This window comes from Silurus meridionalis, chromosome 13, assembly GCF_014805685.1.
Source record: "Silurus meridionalis isolate SWU-2019-XX chromosome 13, ASM1480568v1, whole genome shotgun sequence".
In the NCBI taxonomy this organism is placed as follows: Eukaryota; Metazoa; Chordata; class Actinopteri; order Siluriformes; family Siluridae; genus Silurus; species Silurus meridionalis.
This window is the reverse complement of record NC_060896.1, coordinates 9735217-9756569: the sequence shown is the minus strand read 5'-3', so window position 1 is coordinate 9756569 and position 21353 is coordinate 9735217. Positions and strand designations below refer to the sequence as shown.

Genomic DNA, 21353 nt, shown 5'->3' with positions numbered 1-21353 from the left:
AAAATTTCCTTCAATTCAATTCAGATCATTTCAAGTTTATTTCTATAGTGCATTCGCATTTGTGGCATTCAGCAGACGCCCTTCTCCAGAGCGACGTACAAAAGTGCTTTGAGTCTCTAGTAATGAATAAATCTACAATGGTATGCTAGATTAAATTTAAGATAAATCAGCCTACAACTCAGTGCTCAGACTACAAATATAGTGCTTTTCACAAAGCAGCTTTACGGAATGTAAGAATTATAAAACAAAATTGACATATTTATATTTATGTGTATTTAGCAAGTTTGGAACATATTTCTGGAACATAATAAATTCGTGTCAGACCACTACTCTATTGATGATTAGTTTTCCAACAGCACTCGCCTATGTTTCATTCCTGACATATTCAGCCCACTTGTTCGACACATGATGTGCACAGATGCATGAGTTTAGTGCATTGAATGGGTCATGATGGTTTGACCAACAAATCTGGTTTCCACAAGCAAAACAATTAGGAGAAAGAAAAAAACTTTGAAAAACATAGAGTAAAAGTGTAGACTCCAGTCCAAACCAACCGGTTACTAAAACCAGTTCATTCCCTGTTCACCAGCCCTGCAGGCGTGTCTGTATCCGCCCATGCTGACGTCATCTCAGAAAACCAATAGGATTAAAATAATGGGAATGCAACGCACACTCCACTCCGAGGGGGGACACAAAGAATTGTAATATTTATTTACATTCAGTATGTACTCTCAGAAATATCCACCAGCAATATACTCTGAATTATATTATTCTATTATTGTTTAGTTTCGAAACATGGAATAGTACAGCTCGCTGTGTAAACACAACAGTGCACTTTTCTTGTTTCCCCCCTTCTTTTCTTTAGCACGGAGTTTCTTCCGGCGGCTCCTCGGTGAGTCCATTAGCGCCTTCAGTATGAATGTGAACGTGTTCAGAAGCGGGATTTCTATATATTAACTATATACATAGACGATGATCGGTGGATATTTACGCGGCATGGATTAATTTATTTGTTTGTCAAGAAGAAATCAGAGTGGAAATCGTGTCTGGTTTTACAGGATCAGTGAAGGTAAGATATTAGGAACAGCACGCTGCTGCTGTGGGTGCAGAAAGGCTGAAACACCGAGGTGCTGGTTGGGAAACAGAGTGTGTACGGACTTATTTACATTCATCCAAGCGATCAGGCTTCAGCAATCGACTGAAATGTGGAATCGTTTCATAGGTGGTGGTATTGTCTACGAGCACTTATACCGACTTCCTAAAAAGCTGAAAACCACCAGTCATTTTAATCTAGCATGTCAAGACAGTCCACTGATCACTGTAAACACTCAGGACGTGGGATCTTATTGCTTCCAACTTTATTACATTTTTTACACCATCTTATGCAATGTCAACATTGTGCACAAACACCACCTGATCTTCTGCCAATGTGTGATCACTGCTGTCTCATGTTGCAGTGTTTGCAGTTTTAGATCAGGATCAAAACTTGGAGATCTGCAACTAAACACATATTTTTATGTATTGTTTTTGGTTGGGAAAATGTAATTGCTGTACAGTAGCTGCACACTGAAACAGGGCACGTCCTTTTGAGACAACACTTCCACATGTGCTGTTTAGTCTGGGAGAACTGGGAATTTGTTTGTTTATGTGTCTTGCAATTTGGGTTGAAAGAAAAATGCAATTCTGGAGCATGTCATAGGGGGAAACATGCCACTTGTTACTGTAGTTATAGTGTAACTGAGAGATGTCCAAGAGGGACCATACAGTGGTATTAATATGAGAGAAAACTTTACTGATCTCAGAAATGATGCGAAATGTCATGTTAAAGTGAGGGACGAGGTATGTTAACATTTACGCCATTTAGACAGACGCCCTCCAGAACGACTTGGGCCATGGGGTTAAGGGCCTTGCTCAGGGGCCCAGAAGTGGCAGCTGGGATTTGAACTCATGACCTTCGGATTCAAAGTCCAATGCCTTAACCAGTAAGACCAGTAAAAAATACTTTTATACTTTACAATGACTGTTATATATATTATTTGAATTATATGTTTATTTGATTATTACATTCATACTGTATATAATGAACATTTAACTCAACTGACAAAAATGCATAATTTTTCAGGCTTAATTTTTAAATAGTAAAAACTGTGACTGAAATAAGTGCAGGAAATTGGCAAAGTTAGCAAAAAAACCCAGAACGCACTGCATCCAAATGTTTTTTTTTTTCTGTGCGGCTCGGTCGGTATCAGATGATCCGAAGCCGGTACTGACCAGTCCTAATCCAAACCCCAGTAAATGGGGACCTTTAAGCTAAAGGAATAAAAACAAGTAAAGTCTTATTAGTGACACTGTTGTAAGGAGTAAATGAAGGAAATCTAAGATTTATGTCAGAATCTAATCAGCTCAGTGGGTAAGACCCTGGGTTACTGATCAGAAGGTCAGTATGTCCAACCAGTATGTCCTGCCACTATTGGGTCTTTTTATATTTGCATTTATTTTTTTCTTTGCTGCTGTAAAAAAGAAATTTCCCCACTGTGGGACGAATAAACACCGAAAAAAATATCTTATCTTATCTTTGAGCAAGGCCCTTCAATCCTCTCTGCTCCAGGGGCTCTGTATCATGGTTGACCCTGTGCTCTGACCCAGGCTTCCTAACCAGCTGGGATAGGCAAAGAAATATTTTCAAAATGCTGTAATGTATATGTGAGAAGTAAAAGCCTTTTTCTTTCCTGAATACTCGGATGTCATTTATAAAGAATGATGCACATGACATTCACTGGATTTTTAACGCTTTAGAAATGAGTATTATATATTGTAAGATTGCAGAAAACCTTAAGCTTATCTCCTTGTTCTATTGCCATTCAAGTTTGCTAATTTTTCAGTTTTTTTCTAGAAAGAAGAAAAATATTTTGTCTCTAGAATAAATAAATACAAGCTTGAAATGAATAATAATGTAATAATATTGAGAAACCTTTTTTGTGTTTTATATATTTATTTTATATTATTATTATTATCAATTGCACTCTATAGCAGTTTGATCATCAGAGCACTATATTAATTTACAATTCAAGAGTTTGTCATATGTACAGTGAACAATGTTACATCATACAATGAAATTCTTACTCTGTGAATTCTTATGAAAGACACAAGACACGGCACAAGACGTTAATTACAAATGTACAAAGTTATAATGATGCAAAATGTGCAGCGTGCAATATAACATCATAGAAATGCATGTGCAAGGTCCTACAGAGGTAGATTGGGAGCATGTTGTTATTCCTGATGTAAAGTGGTTTTGCATAAAAGTTATGTTTAGACTTGTTTCGCCTGAAATCTGTTTTTGGATGTTTTTCAGTATAGAGATTAAAAGAAGTATATTGAATTAACTGTGAAATCGAAGTACTCTGTTAACACAAGAGCTGTAATTTAAGTCCGGAAAAGGCGTACATTAGCCAAAGGACATTCCCTAATATTCATCGGTATGTTTGGGGAGACGGGGAAGGGATAAAAAGGAAGGGCTTTTCCTGCTGACTCAGCTCAAACGGTTGATTATAGTAGCTGAAAAGGCCAGAGTGAGATTAGATGTCTGACTTTTCTTGAACAGCTCTCATGTGTGAGAAAAAGACAGGATATTTATTTTCATGACCTGGTTACTAGATGTCAAGGTGGGGGTTCAGGGATAGAGTTACACTCCTCTGGAGTAGGGGAATGTCCTGAAACCATTGTAGGCATATTTTAACATCTTTAGTACAAAATGAGAGTATTTCATAAATCATTGTAAAAAGTGTAAAAACATTTGAAGGAAATGTTTCAAACAATATAATGAATTACGTCACTAAGACTATTACCTGATGTTAAGATGGGTTGCTTATGGGCTGCTTGTTTCTGTGCAGATGTATGTGATGGTGTAACATCATTAATTTGATACGCTGTTGTGGATTGTGGTGTTGGTCAGTAATTTTTTCAGCTACTGTTAACACTTTTAGTATGTGCAGAAAAGCATGAAAAGAAAACTATTTCCTCATGATGTTGATGACATGCTTACCCACCCATACAGTGGGGAAGTAGAAATAAAAACTATAAATAACCACCGGTAGTAAAACCAGCAGCTGGTTCATGCTTTCAAGCCATTAATACAGGAGTAAGTGGTTTTCAGTACAGAAATAATGGCTAGCCAACATTGTGTAATATGTCGGTGTAAGAGAGAGAGACAGAGTGGACTCCGAATTTGGGCACTGAATTGGCCATAAAAGGAAGCACGTTCAACCTGTGTCTTGTGATTGTTTGGTTACCGCAGCCTCAAGAATCCACTGCAGCCAACGGATTTTCGAGCGCTATGCAGTCGCCCGTGCCAGAAAACCGTTATTACAGAAGCGTCATGAATGCAGAGCTCAGAGAGACGGTTTGTTGGCTAAACATCCAGCTGCAGCGAATGGGAGTAATAAAAAAGCAGACTGTTAAGTTCTATGGTTTTAATCAGTGGGAACTTCAGTAGGGATGAGCTTATCTGATACCGTGTGTGTGTGTGTGTGTGTGTGTGTGTGTGTGTGTGTGTGTGTGTGTGTGTGTGTGTGTGTGGGGAGAAACAGAGTACTTTTGGGTTAGGTGCAGTTTAATGTTTTCGCCAAGTGAAAAGGAATCTCAGTTATCTTAATGTGAGGCTGCGAAAGCATGCAGCAAGGTTTGGGGAATGTTCAGGCTAGACAATGTTTTAGAATTGAAAAAGACGACCTTTTTTAGTATGAAGTAATATGACATTTTGTACAGAATAAGAAAAAAAAAGATAGACAAGTTGTAAAGAACACTAGAAGAGTTTTTTCAGTATAGTGATTGCAGTAGTGCATGCATAAATCTTATCCTTATATAGAACTCTAATAACAATTTTGCATTTCCTTTTCAATAAAAGTACTCGCATTTGAATGTACTTAAATATCCAAAGAAAAATATTGATCAAGAAGAAAGATATTTGAGTCATTTTTGCAGTTCTGAAAATTGTGGGCTTACGGTGCCTGTGGTGTCGCGACAGGTTTTCAATTAACACTATGTATTCCTAGCACGTTTTTCTGAACTGTGGTGGAGTAAAAAGTAAGATATTATGCATTAAATTGGAGTGGAGGAGATTTTTCTCAAAATACCAATACTCTGATGAAGCACATGTACTTGGAAAAGAAATGTAAGTACATTAAGAAACTCGTTGTTAATGTGCACCACTGTAACAGTGGCACTTTTATGGTCAATGAAATAATCCTTAGGTTGTGAAATTAGAAAAGAGGATTTCTTTTGGGTTGTTTGGATTTTTAAAAAACGTTCTAAACATATTGTAACTAGAAACAATATAAATGTAATATCATATTTTATATATCAGCTGACACTTTATTGGTCTCCTCCATATGGACAATCCATACCCCCAAATGAGTATTTCGACTGACTCTTTAGACTCGTATCTAAGATCTGTAGATTTTTTTGTAAATTAATTAAAATGTAGATGCTTTATTCAGTTGTCATTTCTTATAACATCTGAACTCAAATCTAACCTTCACCCCTGGAAATCAGAGAAGCTGAGAGGCACAATAATCTCAGATAATGCACAGAATGATCTCCATCTGCATGATATCTTCTGGACGGCACTGGGTTGGGATTTTTGCGTTATGCTAACTGTACACTGAAGTTTATCAGAACAACTCTAGCATAATACTTCATCTTTGAGTGCACAGCTTTGTCTGGGTGTTTACCGCTGCATGCTATCAGCCTGTCTTATCAGAGATGGGAATTTTGTATGAATTTGCACGTAGCTCAGAGTTCCAGTGCTCCAGAGAGTTCCAGTGCTCCAGATATTCTTGATGGACGAAAATGATGTAATCAGTGCACGATTTTCAGTCCCAGTGTGTGCTGCTTGTGTTAGTGGATGCATTCAGGAAATAGAGGGATGGACCTTGGACTGTAATGAGCAGTCAGTGATTCTGTTCTTCAGGCCTGACACCACTTAGTAGCTACATTTCTGAATGTTCAGTGCTGAGTCGGGAATTTCAGCTCGGTTGTGTGTTGCTTCTGACACTGGCAGTGTATTTCTGCTACAAGGAGATGTTCTATTGAGTTTTGAAAATTTTTAACATTACTTTTGTTTGTTATCTGATCAGGGCAATCTTTACTTATAATTCTGTGGCAAATAGTCATTTTTACCTACCAATAAAGTAATAACATATTTGTATGAATATTTAACCTGTCAAACTGTTTCATACCTGCCATTACACAGAAACTAAGGGCTAAAAAGCCCTTTTAGTTCTGTAATATGTGTAATATTTTGCATCACTTATTCAGAAAAATATCACCTTACCTTGAAGGTTCAATAGATGACTATTTTCATTCATTTCAATTTCATTCACACAAAAAATAAAACCCCCACAAAAAACAAGATTAGTTGAACTGTTACCTTTGCAAAAGTTTAAGCTGGTAAGTGAACATGTTTGGAAAACAGACATCAGTTAAAAATGCTTGTATATGTATGTCCCTCAATTTATAAGCCCTTATGGGCCACCTGAGATGGAGCTTCATTAACAGGGCTCCTTGAACTATCACATTTTAAAACCTAGTAAAGAGGGAGAAAAAGACTAATCTTACCTTACCTAAATAAGGTTTGAGTTATTTTTGTAATTAAATCTTCAAAACATGATTGTTGAACTGGAATTATCAGTTACCAGTTAGCAAGGACTGTCTGGAAATCCTTTCAAGTGCCATTCAGCTAAGTTAGATGTTTATGAGGAGAATGCTCATAAACTAGTTAGTTAACTAGCTTGTCATACATTATTACATTACGTTTGCTACCATTCTTCAGCCTGGTCAGTTAGTATTCCAGGCTTTAGAAACAAGACTAGCTAATGGATTTATAATTTGTTCATCAGTGCAGTAAAATGTTGTTGCCTTTGTCTCTTATCCTATGCTCTTTCCCTCAAACTGTTGATGTTTTACATCTCTGTATGTCTTCCATACTTACCATATTGTGCCATACCAGACATTTCATAGTTAGAGCTTTAAAGTTGACAGTAATATTTTTAAAGTGGTAAGCCATAGATTTCTTGAACAACGTAATCTCAATACCATAGGATTTTCTCGGCTTATTTACCTTGTAACCAAATGTCTGCTCCACCCAGTGTGGGCTTTGAGAGGTGTGTCTGTTGTTTGTGTGTATGCAGCTTGTAACATATCTGGACTCTCAACACTGCATTGGAAATATATCCGTGTTTGGATGCGTTGGATGTTCACCCTGGTCTGCATTGTCTCTTGTTGCTTGGTCAAGGTGGAAAGGTGTGTCTGTATGCATAGACTTTTTCATGTTTGAAGATCGAAAGAGTCAACAGTAACTCCATAATTCATGGAAAACAGAATGCACGAACAATACGGATGTACAAATATCCCTCTCCCTATCGTGGCCTTTATTCAAATTACATTACATTACATTACATTACAGTGGAACTAATGAATGTTTACCCACTTGACAAGCTATTTATATTATATTCATATATTTATTAGATCCACCTACCATCTATCTATATTTAGTAAAAATTGTTTCTTAATACTCCTCAATACTCCTACTATATATATATATATATATATATATATATATGTGTGTGTGTGTGTGTGTGTGTGTGTGTGTGTGTGTGTGTGTGTGTGTGTGTGTGTGTCTTTCACCTTCTATCACTGAAAAAGGAACACTACATAATTCTTGCTTTACAGATACTATTTGAATGGTGGTTTATTTTCAGCACAGCACTCACAGTGACATGGTCATGTGTATGGTGCTGGTATGAGAGCATCTGACAAGGGCTGAAACGATTCCTTGAGTAATTTAAATACAAAAATGTAATTTAGTCCATTTAACTACTGTGCCTACTGTACCACTGTGTTTCCCCACGGACCATTTTTACTGACGCACCACTTGCTAAATTCTGGAGCGCTCTGGACAGATAAACACTACGGAATCCTGTTTCTGCCAAATAAAAAAAAAGTTTGCCTAATTCCGAATTTTTCTCCCTCCCAATTCTGACTTTATTTCTGGCAATTACTTTTTTTTAGCCAATCGGCCAGTGTCACCCCTCTGTAGGGCCAGAAACTCATTGAGAATTAAATGGGCTATGATCAGTAGAACTGCATGGTATCAAACTAAGCCTCCAATCCCTGAAGAGAACTCTGACAATCAGTTCTGGAGAAGACGGAACAAGACAGATAAGGCAGAAATGTGTATGAGAAATAAAGTCAGAATTGTGACAAATAATTTTAAATTGCGAGAAGAAATGTCAGAAAAAAAGTCGGAATGTTGAGGGAAAAAAAAGTTTAGGTTTTTATTTTAATGTGGTGGAAACGGGCTTCCATACAACACGGAAGATGCTGCATAATAAAAAATAGAGGAAGGTTAGGAGAAGATTCAGGCAAAAAAACACAACAAAAGTTTCCCAAGTTTGGAATTTTGCAATTTTTATCATTTCAGACTAAAACATAAAGAAAAAAACTTACAGTGCATTTGACTTTTTAAAAGTCATTTGAAATGTATTTTTATATTTTTATTTATGATTTTTTTAGTTATATATTTGTATTTGCATTTTGATGTAATATGGCATTTAAATGCATTGAATAGGTTTAGATTTCACAGATATTCTTGTATGCAATTTCAGCAATAAAAACTTTAATTTTTCTTAAAAGGAAATAAATACTTGTTCATTATAAAAGGCTGTTATTTTCTCTTGAATACTTACTATATTAGAGTTAATAAAGAAAAAGTACTTTGTATTTGATTACCTGATTATTCGTTGGAATAATTGGTTGAATTCTTGATTATTAAATTAATCGACAGCTGCAGCCCTACTGTACATCTGACTATTGCATATTTACATTTTTCTGGACAATGAACACTATTTCTTATTTCTTACTATTACTTATTTTATATCTTATTAGATACACTTTCTATGGTTCTTTATTGGGTTAAAGGTAAAACCTACTTCCTAGGCTGACTGATGTAATTCTCTGTGTAGTTCATTTTCATGTCTGAAGGTTATTTTATAAAGTCACCATATCACAACGGTCGACAGTTATGTAAACAAGAGTACGTTTATTAACCAAAAGATTAATTAAGCAAATATATATATGTATGGACAGGCCTTCAGTAAGTGCTTTATCTTGGTACTGAGTAACAATGGTAGGGAATGCACATACATTTAGTCTCTCCTTCATACATAGAGGCAATTTAGAGCAGTCAGTTCACCTATTGGATAGCCCCAGGGACAAAACAAAGTACTAGCTTTATTTAGGAGGCAAATAGAAAAGCACAAATGATGGACATTTGACTAGAGATAGAATGTAAAAACTTGAAACGTATACATTAAAGAGCTGTTCAATTCATTTGAGTTCAACTGCTAAAATAAAAGGGTGGACTTCCAGCCGTATTTAAGTCGTTCTGTGCAAAAACACTGGCTCATGTAGAAAAAGAGTGAAAAATGAAAGTTTTCCGAAGATTATAGTCGTTACCATCACTCACTTTCTGAAGTTAGCTAAACCTACCTATCTGTTTTGGTTATGCATTGTTGAATTGTTGTTGGAATCTGTTCTTCTGGATTGCACAGTTCATTGTTTATACAAATGTTACTTGTTCTCTTCCAGAGCATTGTTGTTTTATCTAGGGAGGTTTGAAGGGTGAGTGATCAAATTGTTTTTGGCAGAAAGCTGCACCTCCTAGTTGCCAAAGCTCTTATTCTCTTGTGTGTTGAATGTTTTTTTTTGTTGATACTTTTGGCTTTCCATATTTTATTTTTTCATTTCCAACCTGCTGCTTATTAATTAAAACACATTGGTTATGACTGGCATCCAAAGATTCAATTTGTCTGATTAGAGGCATGATTTTAAACAACAAATGTTTAAACATTTACTTATTTTAAATATAAATCATTGGTGGTGGTTGAGGAGAATCCCCCCTTTCATATGTAAAGCGCTTTGAGTGCTGCAGAAAAGCGCTATATAAATGTAACGAATTATTATTATTATTATATAGTTGGAGAAAGTTGATGGTGCTCTGTTTTGACTTGTGCTTTCATCTCCTAGCATTGTTGACAGCACAGGTTTTGCTATATAGAGAGACAGACATGCTAACATCTACAGCTGTAAATAAAAGGTGAAAACCTGGATATATGTGTTATATAAATGTTTAGGATTTTCCTAAAATAGTTATGGGATTCTTTACATTATTTTTAGTCCGCCATATTTCAATAAAAATCATTAGCAAGCTAAACAAAAATATGATAGTTGTTGGTTGCTGCTCAACTACTGGTCCACTAAAACAAGGGAGAGATCAGTAGGATACATGAACATAATCAGTTAATGAAAACGTGGCTTTATATAAAGCATTATAAGCAATATAAAGAGGTAATTCCGTTTATACGGATACACATTTTTCTGTTTCTAGTAACAGTTAATGTTGTCAAGTGTCTTTGGAAAACCCCAAAGCCTTCCACTCCGTCTGAAGTCGTTCTCTCATAAATCGTAAATCAAAATTTTTACAAAACACTGGCATTGAACACTTCTTCCATATATATAAAATACCCAATACATTTTGAAAGTATCATTATATCAATGATTACAGACTTTTAAAACCAGCTTATTTTTATGGAGCGTCTGTCAAGTTGTTACTATGGAAACAATACTCTACTAGAACGAGCATATTTCTATAAACCTGAAATTTGCCTTGCCACCAGAACTATTTTTAGAGATACTGTTGCAGAAAACTTTTCAGTATGTTCCAGGTGATGCGAATTACACTGATTTATAACTAGCATTATAACTTTTGTTTTGTTGGTGGTTACTCTGTTACTCTTAATTTAACTTTGTTTTTCGGAGTACAGATGTTTTGTAAATGCTAACATGTGCGATCATATGCTTGGTGTACGATTAGGTAATGATGTTTTGTCTTGGATCACATAGCAGCCAAAATAACTGACAATTTTTTCTTGATGTTATTGAGGAGAAAATCTCCCTTAGCTCTTTTCTCTAATGCCACCATGTTTGCCAGGATAGTCCTTAATATTGGCCCTGGGTCCATTAAACCTTCCTGCTGCTTTTATAGACAACAGATGATGGGGAGTTGCTCAGGAGAAAAAGGTAAAAATCGCCTACAGCTATGACTTTTTGACTTCTCGTATCCCCAACGTGCCATTCGTCACGTGTAAATGTGTTTGCTTATGCCAGTTTTGGTGATGTGTCAATGGAAACTTTGAAGTGCCAAGATTCATCCTTCCTTTCTCATGCCAACAATGCTAATGTCATATTGTTACACATCTGGAAAATATTTTTCTTCTTTCTAACCCAATGAGTGTTTTAGCACATAAAGATGAATGAGCTGCTGTGGGATTTCAGCCTGTATCAACATACAGTTCAGTTACATTTATACTGCATTCTCCTAAAACACAAACAACAACTAATTAATATTGAACTTTTTTTAACAATTTCACTGTGTCTTACTAAAGTTAAACGGAAACCTACAATATTAAAAGCTGGTTAGATAATTAGTCATGGCAGTGATCGTCTGCCAAGCGTGGGTGGAAATCACACTTGCTCTGTGCGTAATGTATCATTGACTCATTGACTCACGGCTCACACATTCATAGTCCTACATTCTGTCGTTGATTGCATAGAAATTGGGAGTTCAGTATTTATTACATAGTATTAAAAGTTTATCGATGACCAATTTGTTACTTCTCACTGCCACATTTGCATGTTATTTCTCTTTTTTTCTGTAACTTTGCGGTGTGGGTGTGTGTGTTTGTGTGTGTGTGTGTGTGTGTGTGTGTGTGTGTGTGTGTGTGTGTGTGTGTGTGTGTGTGTGTGAATGAGGTCATGTAGTAAATCGTTTATGCTCATTGGGTGAGGTGAAAATTTGAGATGAATGTTGCTAGTTTATGGAATAGCGATGAGTCATTGTTGTACATTAATCCAATTTAAGAAAGAAACAATGACAACTAAGGTTACCTTAATAAAAGTTACTGCACTGATATTAGCCAAAGAAAATCCCTTATGATTCTCAAAGGAATTTCAATAGTGCACAATATAAGTCATGAAAACTTTGGCTTCTTTACAAAATGCCAGCATTATAATATTTTTTATGTAAAAAACAATAAGTAATAATTGTGAAATATTCATGAACACTGTTGTAATTTATTTCCTTTATTATATAAAAATATGCTTTTAAAAAAATAAAAAAATAAAACAATTTCCAAATACATCAGAAAAGCATATCTGGGCATAATTTATTATGATATTTATTAAGGTTTTTATATCATCTAGCCAAACTTTATTATAGCTTCCTGTCCAGTTTACTTTATAACCAAGCTGTAAAAGGTCAACTGGAGTTGGCCCATTGGTGTAGTGTTAAAAAAAAATATTTTAGCTAAATGTTTTGTTATAAATTGGCATTACCTCTCTGAATTTGTTTTATTTGTCTAATGCCACAGTGAACCAAAGAAAGGTCTTATAATCTTATCATACAATCTTACAATCGTATCATATGTAATACATCTTATATTATTTTCTGGATTTTTCTGCTTTATTTTAATTTGGATTTGTTTTACTGTAAAAGCGTAGCACTTGTGCCATTGTAGCTGTTTTTGCCATGAAGATCTACTGGCATTATGGCATTACAATTTACACTTCTGCTCCTATTATGCCACAATGATCTGTCAATGCAAACTAGTTTTTATTTTGACCAATTTTTAACTGAGAATTTGCAAGTGCTATGGTGTAAATAATCTTCTCAAGTTGTTTATTGGCTGTTGTGGGGTCAGCTTAATGAATCAGCCCAAAAATTATTTTTTTTTCTATCAAGCCATATTCATGCAATCATTTAAGAAGAACTTTGGAGTGTTTCTTCACTTCCTTTACCTGCTTCAAAGACTGTTCCCTCATTTGTTTTCTGTTCCATCACGTATCTTGGGATATAGTTCTTCTATCCTGCTGTTGCTACGGCAACAACAGTCTTATCATGTGACCTTGCTGAGAAGGAGAAGCCACTGCCGAACTTAATGACGTCATTGTTGTCTGACAAAAAGTGTGTGGTAATATGATTTACGGCACAGTAAGGCCTCTCCAGTCTAGTATTGGAAGAGCAGCCCGGAGGATCCTCGTCTGGAAAGGGAGAGTCGGTGTGGAACAAAGGACTGAGCTTGAACACAAAAGAACCAGTGCCTAAACAGCAAAGCTGTGAACATGGATGTAATAGTGTTTTCTTCTCACTTCAAATGAATCGACGAGATCCTCTAGAGAGAAGAGCCATTGAGGACTTTGGAGCATCAAACTCACTTGTGAGTGTTTGTAGGATGAGCAAACATTTGCTTTTGTTTTGCCATTGAATTACATGCCGCACTATATGATTTGCTGTTTATTTTAGAAGTATTGGTTTTGCAGGAATTTTGCATTAATAAGATAGCATATCACTAAATGTTTTATTGTGTGCTGAGTTCACGCTGACTAATCTCAGACATTCCAGGTTAGTTCCTCCTAGAGCACACATTACAATCAAAATATAATGGCAGTTTAGTACTTTGTTGATGGACAGGGATCATTGTTATTCGTCATACAATATAAACTATTACCACAGATTTCTTCAGTATATAACCTTTTTTGGCGCCACGGACCGGTTTAATGTCAGACAATATTTTCAGACCGGCCTTTAAGGTGTGGTGGATAAATACAACACAATAAAATGATACGACCTGCATAAAAAATTTTATTTTCTACATATAATAATAAACGTGAATCCACTGTGGTGTTTTTGTTTATTTTGCTAGCTTGGGAGTTTGAATTTAGCAGTAATGTATTAAGTGTTAGCGGCCGGAGCAGCCCCTTTAAGAAGGTAGCGGATGTAGGTAAGACATATGACTGAGGCAAACATCTTGACATGCATCAAGAGTGAGTCATAGACAGATGTGGTGGAGAGAATCCGGTAATTTTCCAAAATAAACCATCGTTTAGAATCAGATAATAAATAAAACGGAAATAATGTTATGTATTTTTTCTGTGTGGCCCGGTACCAATTGACCCACTTTCCTACCATTGGTAGTGACACTGGATCTCTCTCTCTCTCTCTCTCTCTCTCTCTCTCTCTCTCTCTCTCTCTCTCTCTCTCTCTCTCTCTCTCTCTCTCTCAGAATTTTGTTGTGATTGTTAGCTAGGCGTTATTGTCTACAAGCATATATGGATATACACCGATCATTATCATATTAAGACTTGTGAAGTGAATAACACTATCTCTTCATCATGGCACCTGTTATTAGGTGGGATATATCAGACAGCAAGTGCACGTTTTTTCCTCGAAGTTGATGTGTTTAAGTGAGTTTGACAAGGGCCAAATTGTGATGGCTAGGCGACTGGGTCTCCAAAACTGGGTCTTCACAGCGCTTGTGGGATGTTCCCGGTCTTCAGTGGTCAGTATCTATTAAATGTGGAAGGAAGGAATAGAAGTGAACCGGCAGAAGGGTCATGCATCAAGTCTCATTGATGCATGTGGGGAGCGAAGGCGCCTCCTGTAGCACAAATTGCTGAAGAAGTTAATGCTGTTAATGCTCGATAATGTTTTGCCTGATTCGTGCACAATAAACTGAATCCTAAATCCCTCTCTGTCAGTTATACTGTATTTATATATAGGCCTTCCTCAAACTTTCACAAAACTGGAAGCACAGAATTGTCTGTAATGTCTTGTGTGTATGCTGTAGAATTCAGATTTCACCAGAACTTAGGGGTTCGAACACGTCAATGTTGACATGCCGAGGTCAAAGTTTAGTAATAATAAAGTGCAAACTCGAGTGGCCTGTGCTCTCACAGCCCTGAGCTCAAGCCTTCTAAATATATATATATAATTAAAGTAGTTAAAGCAGTTTCCTTCTGTATATACAGTATCTCACAAAACTGAGTACACCTCTCACATTTCAGCAACCACTGTACTATCTATTCTCAAGGGACAATACTATAGAAATGAAACTTGGATATATTTTTGAGTTGTCAATGTGCAGCTTGTACAGCAGAATAGATTTACTGTCCTCTCAAAATAACTCAACATACAGCCATTATTGTCAAAAGAGCTGCCAACTAAAGTGAGTACACCCTGAGCGAACATGACAAAACTGTGTCCAAAGTGTCAATAGTTTGTGTGAGCACCATTGTTATCGAGCACTGCCTTAATCCTCCTGGGCATGAAATTGACCAGAGCTGCACAGGTTGTTGCTGGGCTCCTCTTCCACTCCTCCATAATGACATCACAGAGCTGCTGGATGTTAGATACATGTCACTTCTCCACCTTCTGCTTGAGGATGTCCCACAGCTCAGGTCTGGAGACATACTTGGCCACTCCATCACCTTCAACTTTTCTCAGCCTCATCTTGGCAGTGTGTTTGTGGTTATGTTGTTCGGCCCAGTTTCTGAAAGGAAGATGTTACTTCAGGGTGTTATCGACCTATTTATAGCCCAGGCATGTTTGTGGAGAGCAACAATTCCGAGTTCCTTGCCATGAGGTGCCATGTGGAACATTCAATGGTCATTAAAGAATTGTACTCAAATTCCACATTTTAACTGCTTTAATACAAAATACACACATTTGTATGGTTCTGTCAAACAGACAAAAACATGAACATGATGAATAGGACATGTGGCTTTGTGTGGTTAAGTGACTTACTTTTGTCTATTTTGGCAATAATGGCTGTATGTTGAGATGTTTTCAGAGGACAGTAAATCTGTACTGCTGTACAAGCTGCACATTGACTACTCTAAAATATATCCAAGTTTCATTTCTAAAGTATTGTCACTTGAGAAAATACTAAAATGGCTGAAATTTGAGGGATGTACTCATTTCTGTGAGATACTGTGTCTATGTAACCAGTTTTTTCTTATCTGTTGTTTTTTTATTTTTTAGACCCATGATGCTCTTTGGTTTGCCTAATATAGATAATCAAATTATGCCGAGCTTAAATGTTGCCATAGAAACCGCAAGACTCATGTAGCCACAACACTTCAGATTTGTTAGATGTTAGTAGACTTGCGTTCAGTGTATTTCCATAAAAGTACACATATTAAAGTATACATTTGGAAAAGTATGTAAATAAAGATCTTGATTCTTTTACAAAGCAAGACATTGAGAATACAGTATTATTCATTTTGCCTTGGGCTTTTGAAGGAAACACACACAGCTAAGATTATCTTCATAAAGGAGCTGAAGTGAGTGAAGTGAGTGGCATACCATGCAGCCTATTGAGACACATGTAATCTGGCCTATTTTTAGACTAGGGTCTGACATAGTGTCTTCAGGAAGCTTGAAAATGTCTGCATGTAAGAAGGAGAGAAGGAGAGTGAAAGAGAGAGGATTGTAGCAGAGGAGTGCGGATACACATAGCTTCTGGTGCTTGTAGTTGGTAGGAAATGGATGGCAGATGAATAGACGATACACATGCGCCTTGACTCACTGCATCATTGACACAATATAATCATTTAGATTTTATTGCGTTCTGCTGAGACCGATCACGTCCGAGCAAGTCTTTCTCTCAAGTGTGATATCCAGAGTATCCAGCTTGTAAACCTTATATATCACTGTACTGTTCTCAAATCTGATTGGTACATTTTCTGTGAGCAAAGCGAAGGCTTATATAAATGTCCTTGTTCTAAAATTATATGTTCCATAGTAACAGCTAATACATATGGAATTGCATGCTATAAGGAGATGTTTGTGCAGTGGTTATTAATAAAGGCTTCAGTATCAACCAAGTTGTGGATAAATAATCAAATTTGTGCTGGTAAGATTTAACCTTGACATCGAAACACATCACTCGACTCTGTTGTTGATCAATTAGAGTTTTCCTCTGTGTGTTTTAACCCACACATAATTCACACGGTCTTATGTTCTAGCACTACACAAATTTGATACCAGTGCACTGAGAAATGTAAAATACCCGTAATAGCATGTGCCACTCAGACAGTAAGGAGCTATACAGCATTTTCCTGTGTGAAGACGAAGGAGCTGAATTTAGACCCGTTTCCAATTATAGAACGCTGCTGTTCCGGAAGGTGCTCAGCCAATAATAAAAAAAAAGGAGTTTGTGTTAATATAACCTGGCTGGAGACATTTTGTAGAGACATGGCACTTCCTGTGTTTTAAACCTGTGCTGTGGGAGGGCTCCAGTTCTCCTGGAGCACACTTCATGATTATAACTTCCCTTTCAGTTTAGCTTTGTGTCTTTTCTAATGATCAAAGTCTTCCTCATAATCTGGAGCTGTAGGAGTTTTCTTTATGGGCACTAAAGACGTTTTTAAGACTAAAATGCAGACTCGGCGAGTCAAGGGTTTTTGGATATGTTGCTTTCACTTATATTATAAGTTTTGAGAACAGAAAGTGAGTATTATAGGTTTATAAAGAATGATTTATGTGTTTATTTGTTAACTTGGCTTGGAAACATTTCCAGTGTTCACGATGCTGAATTACTTCTACTGCTATTTCTCGTCTCAATTTCAGAAGCAATTCTAATGCGTTTCTTCGGCTTGGAGCTTCTGTATTTAAAATGTTTTTGCCGTTGAGGTTGTTTGCACTTGGAAGCATGAAAGGTTTACACAAGGGGTCACCAACCTTTTGACTGAGAGCTACTTTTTGGGTACCGATTAATGTGAAAGGCTACTAGTTTGCTACACAGTTTTCAGTTTGATCTGAAATAACAAATTTGCTTAATTTACCTTTTATTATATGTTATTAATAATAATTAATGATATCTGTCTATGTGAAGACATTGATCATGTTAATGATTTCTTATAATAATTATCAACAACGATTTAACAAGGTAGGAAACAGCTATTTTTTAGAAAAAGCCCGAATGCTACTCATGTGGTCGTTGCGGGCTACCTGGTGCTCGCAGGCACCATGTTGGTGACCCCTGGTTTACACTTCTGAAATACAGTTTCTATTAGATTTGTTGCTGAAACATAATTTCCAAAGTAACAGGAATATCAGACACGAGTGACCCAACCTACTTTTTACACAGTCAATAGTGTCGAGGGCTGCAAGCTAGCTTTATGCTATTTGCACAATGTACACGCCATCAGTTGTCAGTGTGTAACGATGTCTAGTGTATTGTCCCTGTTACATAAACAAACAAATAAAAATACTTGACAGATAGTAGGCTAGTACTTTTGCATTGTTGCGATTAAGGAACCGATAAAGGATTTTAAAACAAAAATGTTTCATTTAAAGCTTTTCCTTTTTAACCGTCTTATTATTATGGGTTTTTCTCAGGCCGATGCCGATTTTTTTCAAATCAGAGCACCCGATGGGCGATATTTGAGTATGAAACCCCAAGCTGACGGGTCGGTTTTGAGCTTAGCGACTGGGCACACGAAACAAAGCAAACTGACAAACGGTCATTTTTGCTACTTGTCCTCGCAACTTAGCAGACATGATTTAAAAAATGTACAGTTACAGTACAATGTTAGTAGTGTTTGTGGCAATTTTTGGTGTTCTAGCACAGTTCTAGCTTTTCCGTTTGTCTTGTTTGGAAGCCGAATACAGACTACTGCCACCTGCTGATATGGGAGAGTTATGTTTTCTCACGCAAGGGCAGAACGTACACGCATGGTTTGTTGAGTCAGATGCACCTGCCTAATATTTTGCCTAATTTGCAGCACAGTAGGCCGATACCGATCAATTGAAAATGGCAAAAATTGGCATATTTATCGGCTTCTAGACTATTCCTTGAGTCGAGTCAGGGATTTTCTCTCTCCATGAGCTCGGGCAATAATGACACGATTGAGGCACTTGTGGAGAATTTAAATGTTTTTCATTTAAGCCATTTTCTTTTAACCAATTTACAATTGGAAAACCAAATACAATGCACGTGTTCAAACAGCCAAAGCGCTTGCTGATATGATTTTGGCAAGTTATGACTGTCAGTAAGACGATTCACTATCCGGTGAAATAGTATTTGAATCGGGTTTCTCTTACGGTCTCTTCTGCATCCCGAGTCAGAGAGTTTTTGCTTGCCACAATCATTCCTGGCTTAATCTGATTACCGTTAAAGTGTTTTGTGGTAAAAGCCCTATAGAAGTACAATTGCACTGAATACGATGTTCTGTCTGCATAAAAAAACTCTCTTTCTTTCTTTCTTTCTTTCTTTCTTTCTTTCTTTCTTTCTTTCTTTCTTTCTTTCTTTCTTTCTTTCTTTCTTTCTTTCTTTCGTCATGATTAAACTGTACTAATCACTTCAAAAGACCAAATTATTCTATGCTTCTAAGCTTTTTATTGATTGATTAATTTATTTTTGGATCCTTTTGGGTTACAATCCTGATGTACACCTAATATCTTTTGACTAGCTAAAGGAGAGAAATAGCAGTGGAGTGCATACAAACCACAATCTTGTTTTCTTATTTTAATCTTGCAATCTTATTTTTGCTACTTTCTGTGAGATGCTAAAAAACAAATTCACCACAAAGTCTTATTGACTTTATCCAAAAAGAATTTTTCCATAATGCAATTTTTTTAAAATAACTCTAGAAGAGACACCTTTGGTGAGACATTTGCAAGCAATATGTGATCTAACATGCACTCATGGATTAGATCATAAGATATAATTACCATTGTCGTTATAAATATTGCTTTAATGACTAAGCCTTTTAGTCCAACAGTCTGACTAAGAGTAAAGAAATATATTTTATCATCAGCAGTAACTTTTTTACTTCTTAAGAATAAAATTAGTATCTTAGAATTTTTACTTATACTTTATTTTTAATTATTATTATTTTATTATTACTTATATTTTTAGCATTAAAAAATTGCAGATTTCAGAATTTTCAGTGCTTTGTATGTTCTTTTTTTTGTAGAAATGACTGTGCATTTGAGCTAAAGACGTTATTTCAGCATGTGTTTTATAACAGAAAGGAAAAGAGGAAAAGAGAAAAATCTTAAATTGTTTTTTTGGTTGATTTAATTAGAAAGAGTTCATTTAAATATTTAATATTTCTAGTTACTGTGTAAAATTTCCCACAAAATAAACTGCAGATTTTCAGTATAGTCTCAGACATTTGGAGCTCTAGCTTCTATTGCTGATGCTTCGTACATGCAAATTAGGTCTTCATCCCGCCTTCAAAAATGCCAACCCACCAGATTCTGTTCAGCCTGACAGCAGGTGCTAATTTAGAGGGTGTCACTAGCTAGCATGCAATATCCTGTCTTTCTGATAGAAACTTTTTTGTGTATGAAATTCTAAAAATGTAGTCTAGCTAGCCATTAAGGTGGTCACATCCATCAGACTCCTAGACAAATTTTTTTTTTAGACTATAAGTTATGAGTAATCATAAAACGCACTCCTACTGCTCAGAAATCTTCATTAGCTTGCTAAAACTGCCGGAAAATCAGTCTTCTTTTACTCCTGCATATTTGAATCTGTTGCTGTTTCCAACAGAAGCATAGTAGATTTGTTTTATTGTTTATTGAAACAAAATTAATGCAGAAAAAAAATTGCATTTAGAGCCAAATTTATGTTTTTTATAGCGGTGGTTATTTTTTCCAAGATGTCTTCAATTAATTATTATTATGTGTTATTAAGAAGTTTTACATTTAATACATAGAGATTTACATTTATGTCTACTCAGCAAGCTAAATGGGACCATAAAAAATCTTCAGTAGACACCATGAGGAACAAACCATGAGAGGAAGCAGACTCAAAGGAGGGAACACATCCTTTTCTGGGTGACACCTCAAAGTGCGATTGAGTCATTGAATAGAATAGCCTTTATTTGTCCCATTCACATATATAGTGAAATCCGTTCTTCGCATATCCCAGCTTGCTTGTAAGCTGGGGTCAGAGCGCAGGGTCAGCCATGATACGGAGCCCCTAGAGCACAGAGGGTTAAGGGCCTTGCTCAAGGGCCTAAGAGGCAGCTTAGCGATACCGAAACTTGAACCCCAGTCCTTCTGATCAGTAACACAGCACCTTAACCATTGAGCTACCATGCCCCTCATTCACTTCCACAACTCTACATTTTAGCATCAAATATGTTGTGTTGAATAGATCCTGATTATTTTATGAAGCTATTCTACTGTGTGAATGAATGAAAGGACTTGAAAGTCAGTGTTTCTTTAGCAAGTGCAATACATAGTGTTATCACATAATAAGGGGATCTGAGGTGTGTGGTTATGGAGCCAACATTGGCAAGTGATTCTTGGGTAAAAGAGGCTCCAAGCAAAAGTGGTGGACCGTTTTTTCTCCTGCTAACTAAAGAGATCTGTGTATCATAAGGCTGCCTAATGTGGCATAAAATTTCCATATAAAATCCTTAGTTTCGCATACAAACTT

The 21353-nt window shown here is 36.3% G+C and overlaps 1 protein-coding gene across 1 annotated transcript in view; it reads left to right on the top strand.

Moving 5' to 3' along the window:
* Positions 1-729: 729 nt before the first annotated feature.
* mical3a (microtubule associated monooxygenase, calponin and LIM domain containing 3a) overlaps positions 730-21353 on the top strand; it is a 72087-nt gene continuing 51463 nt past the window's right edge. The window contains 1 exon segment of the mRNA XM_046865330.1: positions 730-1069. The gene's annotated coding sequence lies outside the window, so the exon portion shown is untranslated.